The sequence below is a fragment of the Sciurus vulgaris genome (assembly GCF_902686455.1).
Source record: "Sciurus vulgaris genome assembly, chromosome: 9".
Classification (NCBI taxonomy): domain Eukaryota; kingdom Metazoa; phylum Chordata; class Mammalia; order Rodentia; family Sciuridae; genus Sciurus; species Sciurus vulgaris.
In genome coordinates, this window is record NC_136469.1 from 65,345,706 (window position 1) to 65,351,456 (window position 5,751).

General features: G+C 36.4%; 1 long non-coding RNA gene across 1 annotated transcript; it reads right to left on the bottom strand.

Annotated features, from left to right (window-relative positions):
* Positions 1 to 1,572: 1,572 nt before the first annotated feature.
* Positions 1,573 to 2,677, bottom strand: LOC306669611. The gene is made up of 2 exons (XR_013766172.1): positions 2,369 to 2,677; positions 1,573 to 1,905 (listed from the first exon to the last, which is right to left on the bottom strand). It is a non-coding gene; the product is annotated as an uncharacterized lncRNA (long non-coding RNA).
* Between the last annotated feature and the right edge of the window lie 3,074 nt (positions 2,678 to 5,751).

Sequence of the window (5,751 nt, forward strand, 5' to 3'; positions counted from 1 at the left end):
GTTCATGGTATTCGCCTACAGTAATTTAAATTTCTATGGGGTAATTACTATGCTCCCTCTTCTTCTTTAAATACATATATGTTTTAGGGGTTGCTGGCTCAGTTGTGGCTCGCCGGTAGCTCCCAGAAAAAACGCTTCGCAGACACGAGATCTCACACAAAAGACTTTATTTTATGGGGACGGAAAAGGTCCACTCAGGGTGGAAAAAGAAAAGAAAGAGAAAAGATGGCTTCTCCCAGATATTGGAATTTCGCGGGCTGGGAGAACCAATCGCGGAGGAGAATTCTTGCAGACTGACTGATGGACCAATAACATGTTAGGACGTAACGTGGGAGGCAGCAAGATGGCAGCAGTGTAAGCTGGAAATTCCTGTAACGTAAGAGGCGGGTGGAGTGCATATTGACAGGTGGTGGGGAGGCCGGATTCCTTACATTCCCCCATTTCTTTTTTTATAAAAAATAAAAAAATCTTGATCTCCAGTTTTTTTTGAAGCCTTCTTTCTCCTTCCTGCCTAGGTGACTGGGGTTGGTTTTGCAGGTGAGATGTAAAAAGTTCATTCTCCCTCCAGGCTTCCAAAGGCAGATGATTTTCATGGACTTCATTTTCTCGATCTGACTGATCCCCTATTTCTACACTAACTTCCTGTCCCCACTTCTGACTTCATTTACCCCTCTAATTCTAGGAACTCCTTCACTGCTGTAGGGAAAAGGGGTGATGACCGATCTGACTTCTTCCAGCTGGAAGTGGGCAGCGTGGGGCAAGCAGTTTGGAGGTTCCTTTTTAGAAATCAGGTCAATTGAGCGGTTCATGGTAGAAGTTCAGTTGGGGGAGAGCAGGCTGTAAAGGCATCTGGGGATGGGTGCTTCTATGAGAGAAGAACAAAAAGACCTGAGTACTGAAATGAGATTGGTACAATATAAATGTTACAGGATCTGGAACATGCTAATGCATATTATAAAGATGACAGAAGTCAATAATTCCTCACCAGGGGGTGGAAGAACTGAGAAGTTGTTCCCATAACAAGGCCTAGCAAAGGCTGGAGAGGACAGGCCTTTATTTGGGAGCTTTACTAGCAAACATAGATTAAGCCTACCTGTGTCTGTAGGCCTTAAACTGACTAAAAACTTCTGACTCTGGCAGTTTCTCTTGATAGTTACTATTATTTTTAATTGCCCAAGAATGGCTATACTTTGGTTTTAACTGATTTGCTAGGTGTTTAAGATCAAGCTGGTCAAAGTGACCTGCTCCTGTCTGTTAAAGAGTCAGCTGAGTTTCCACAGGGGTCACTCATAGAGAACTTAAGAGCAGCTTCTTGCACCATTAGTGCCATTTGGTTAGGCAGGGTCTTCTTGATGAGGTGGCTTTCCTTGAAAGCACCAGGGATATCTCCCGATATCTCCCTTTTTCCATGACCCTCCTCTGCAGCAGATGCACTGAGTGGCTTTTCCTCTAGCAACCTCATCAATCTCCTTGGTCAGGAGGTTGTGTGACCCAGAGTTGCAAAGCTCCTTGGAGAAGTCCTCTTGTTCCCTGGGTTCAGGCTGACTTTGAGGGCAAGATCCAAATATGGACTTTTCTTGACCTCTGTATTTAATCTCTATCTCTAAGTTTGATCTTAACCATCAAGCAAGTCAGTCTCACCAGTCATAGAGTAAGAGTACTGGGCTTTAGCTTTAATGTCTATAACTTTACAGTTATTTACCCCCTTTAATCTAATTGGGGTTTACATTATCTGTTCTATAGGTGATGGCTTACTATTCCAAGTTAATTTACGGTGTTCGCTCTTGAACACTATTTGCACTATTTGCAGTACTTTTGCAAAATATTGATCAGGCAACAATTAGAGTTTACAAGGAAAATATAAAATGGAATCATCAACAGTAAAACATTCAGTTTGTGCAATAGCTATCACAGTACAACAAACATCAGACTTTTGAACACAACTTTAAATGAATTAAAGTCAGGCTTATTTTGGAGCCATTGTAATGTGTAGCAGGGTGGTGAGGCAGAGCCTTATCTCAGGTAAAGTGGGGCTTTTCAGTGAGGGGCAAAGGAGTATATAAACACAGATTTTGAAGATTAAGCTACGATCAGATGGAGCTCTGTTCTCTGATGGAAATGTGGATCTAAAGAGTTATGTCAGCAATCTTTATATGTGTGCAATGTTAGGTTCCAAAGTTACTGTAAGGTGGGCAGGAACCAGAGAAGGGAGCTGATGAAACACTTGTTATCTAGCAAAAGAATTCCTTCCTGCCCAAGAGCTGTGTGCCTGAGATCAATGTACTGCCACAGCAGTTAGGCATCTTGTGCCCTTGCACAGGAGCACTCCCAGGCACAGGAATGCCACAGCCATGAGGTCATCAGAGACCCCAATTTCAGTCACTGTTGTTCCATTTTTGCTACTGCACATTACACTCTTTCTTAAATGTCATTTTACATATACCCTATAGATGACAGGTCCTATAATAGAACATTAAATGATAGGTTTACCATTACAGACAAGTTTAATTTGGAGAACAGCAGCTTGATAAATTTTCTGCTTTAAAGGCTTGCATACCTGGAAAATATGAACACATTTAACATACAAAGAATAATGTTTTTAAGTATGTTACTCCATGGAATAGTCTTATAAATTAATCAGATGTCTCTAACAAATACATTTGAGTAATCCCATACATGTTGCTTATTGTAGAAAAACCAAGATATCAGACAAGTGTGCCAACAGTATTTGCCATCTCTTTCCTGTTGAAGAAAAGTCCTAGAAAAATTGATGTTAGACATTTTATAAACATTAATATTTTATTAGTTTGATCACTTAGAGACTAGTGAGTTAATTTTAAGGACATTTTACTTTTATTAGTTTACCCAATTTAAATTGAACTTCTTTAAATCACGTGAATTAAAAATATTTGGATCCATTTTTAACATTTTAATTTTTATGCACGCTTATATTTAACACAAAAGCAAAAGCCTTGTAATATTTATCTCCATTGCAATGTACAGATGTTCAAAAATAAGTCTAGAGTTGGATAAAAAGAACCGATCAAAAATCATTAACCTAGGTATGCAGGATGAAAATTGTGAGCTCAAAAATACAGCATTTCCTAGAAGAAAAATGATAATGGTTATTAATTAAAGCATGAGAAAATGAGAAGGAGAGAAAAGTTGAAAGGGAGAAAAGTATTCTGAGTTGTAGCCTTTCAAAGGCATTGGATTAAAGGGAGATTTACCTTTTCTTTAAAAACTGTTTGCCTATATAAAAGTCTGAAGTTCCTCGGGTCTGGGCAATAAAAAGTTCAGATTCATATAAATGTACATTCTGCAGGGCTATTGGAAGATAAATTAATATACCAGATGTTAAATAACCCTAATTTCAAGTTATTTTAAAGGTCAAAAGCAAATCTATCATAATAGCACTTTTGTTACACTTATTACCAAACTTTAGACTACTTACCATCATTATTTTCCTTCAATGAAAATAATGTTTCCTATTCTATGATTAATTCATATAGTTCTACCTTCTATAATAATGTTAATTTAGTGATAGGATCTGATATCAAGAATTTTAGGAGCCAGAGTCAGGTGTGGGGGTGCATGTCTGTAATCCCACAGACTAGAGAGTCTGAAGCAAAAGAATTGTTAAGTTCAAGGCCAGCCTAGGCAACTTAACAAAACCCTGCCTCAAAATAAAAAATAAAAAGGACCGGGGATGTAACTGGGGATGTAAAACATTCCTGGGTTCAATCCTCAGCACCAAAATAAAGGTAAGGCTTAAAGGGGTATAGTTCAGTAATAAAGCACTCATCTAGCATATACAAGGCCATGAGTTTGATCCCCAGTAGTGCAACCCCCAAAAAATGAAAAATAGAATTATAGACATCAAATTATACAAATTTATTATACCAGAAAAGATAAAAATTGATCTTTTATATATTTTTTTATAATTGATGTTTCTGATTTCATTATAAGCAATCTTTTTATTTTTAATAGACCTCAAAAATATAATTACTAGCCAGGTATAGTGACACATGCCTGAAATCTCAGTCCAGAGGCTGAGGCAGGAGAATCACAAGTTCAAAGCCAGCCTCAGCAATTTAGTGAGGCCTTAAGCAACTGAATGAAACCTAATCTCAAAATACATTTTTTTATAAAAGGGCTGGGAGGCGGAGTGGCTAGAGTTGTAACTCAGTGTTAGAGCACTTGCCTGGCACGTGTAAGGCACTGGGAAGGCATTTATCCATCTACAACTATATGTGTATATATATATACACACATATATATATGTATATTATATATATATACAATATACATATACATATATATATAATTTTTTTAAACTAAAAAAGGGCTGGGGATGTGGTTCAATGGTAAAGTACCTCTGGTTCAATCCCTAGTACCAAAAATTAAATAAATAAATACAATTATTTCTCTATTAGAGTCAACACCAAAAGGACAAAATCAGAGTAGCAAATTAGCAAGGCCCTAAGCAATTTAGTGAGACTCTGTCCCAGAATAAGAAGAGCTGAGTATGTGACTCAGTAGTTAAGCACCACTGGTCCAAAACAACAACAACAACAATAGCAGCATCAACATTAAAAATCAAACCATTGCGTGTATTTTAAACCACTGTAAAAATTTAAGACTAAGGAGTCTTCTAAAAAGTAGAAGGCATGTTTCCACCTTTACAGAAATTTCATGAAACAAAGTAGAGATGATTATCTATATTGTAAATAAAGAAGCAAAATTTAAGAATAACTGTATTATCTTGCTTTTTCCCGAATCATCAAGATATTAACTTTGGAAGTATATAATTTTCTTCATATGTTTATAGATTATTTAAAAGTCTTTCACTCACATTTTTAACAAAGGATGCCAACTTAAATATGAACTATAAGGACTGGGGTAGTGGCTCAGTGGCAGAGCACTTACCTAGCACATGCAAGGCACTGGGTTCAATTCTCAGCACTGAATAAAGGTCCCTTGCCAACCAAAAAATATTAAAAAAAATATGAACTATAAGATTCATACATAGCACAGGAACCTTTCCGCTTCAGTTCCTCAGTTGAACCCACAATTAGTGTCTATTACTTTGACTGACCACTGGATTATTTTGTCAGAATTTTAATTTACAGTGTTACATGATGTCCACTAGGGGGGACCAAACCATGAAGAGTGTACACATCTGTTACACAAATGGTGAAAACCAAGCCAGTTGACTGCCCTCCTGAAAGTCACAAATTGTTCTTCAGTGTTTCCTGTTTCTAAAAGAGTCAGTCTATCATGATGTACAAGCACATCTATAAAAAAAATTGGGAAATCAGCTGGACAAGGGACCCTGTATCAAAATTAAAAAATAAATAAAGATGGAGATGGAGCTCTGTGGTTAAAAAACAAACGAAAATGTATATATGAGTTAATATTAAACAAACAATATTTTTAGAGTAGAGCAAAAACTTGCTTAGAATCTGATAACTTGAAAATTTATCAGTTCAAAGAAAAGTACTAAACTGTTTTGAAATTGTTCAGGTTTATTAAAATACCAAGTTACAACTTTTAAAAATACAACTTGGTATACAACTTTTAAAAATGTTTGATTTAACAAGAAAACAGGTGAGCTTGAGCTTGAAGTGTGACTCCATAATATAATTAAGTTAGTGTATTTGGGATCATGATAAATATCATGTAAGATTTTATCGTGTAAAGTTTTTTTTTAGATTAGTAAGACTGAGATTTGTATATAATTTGTAATTT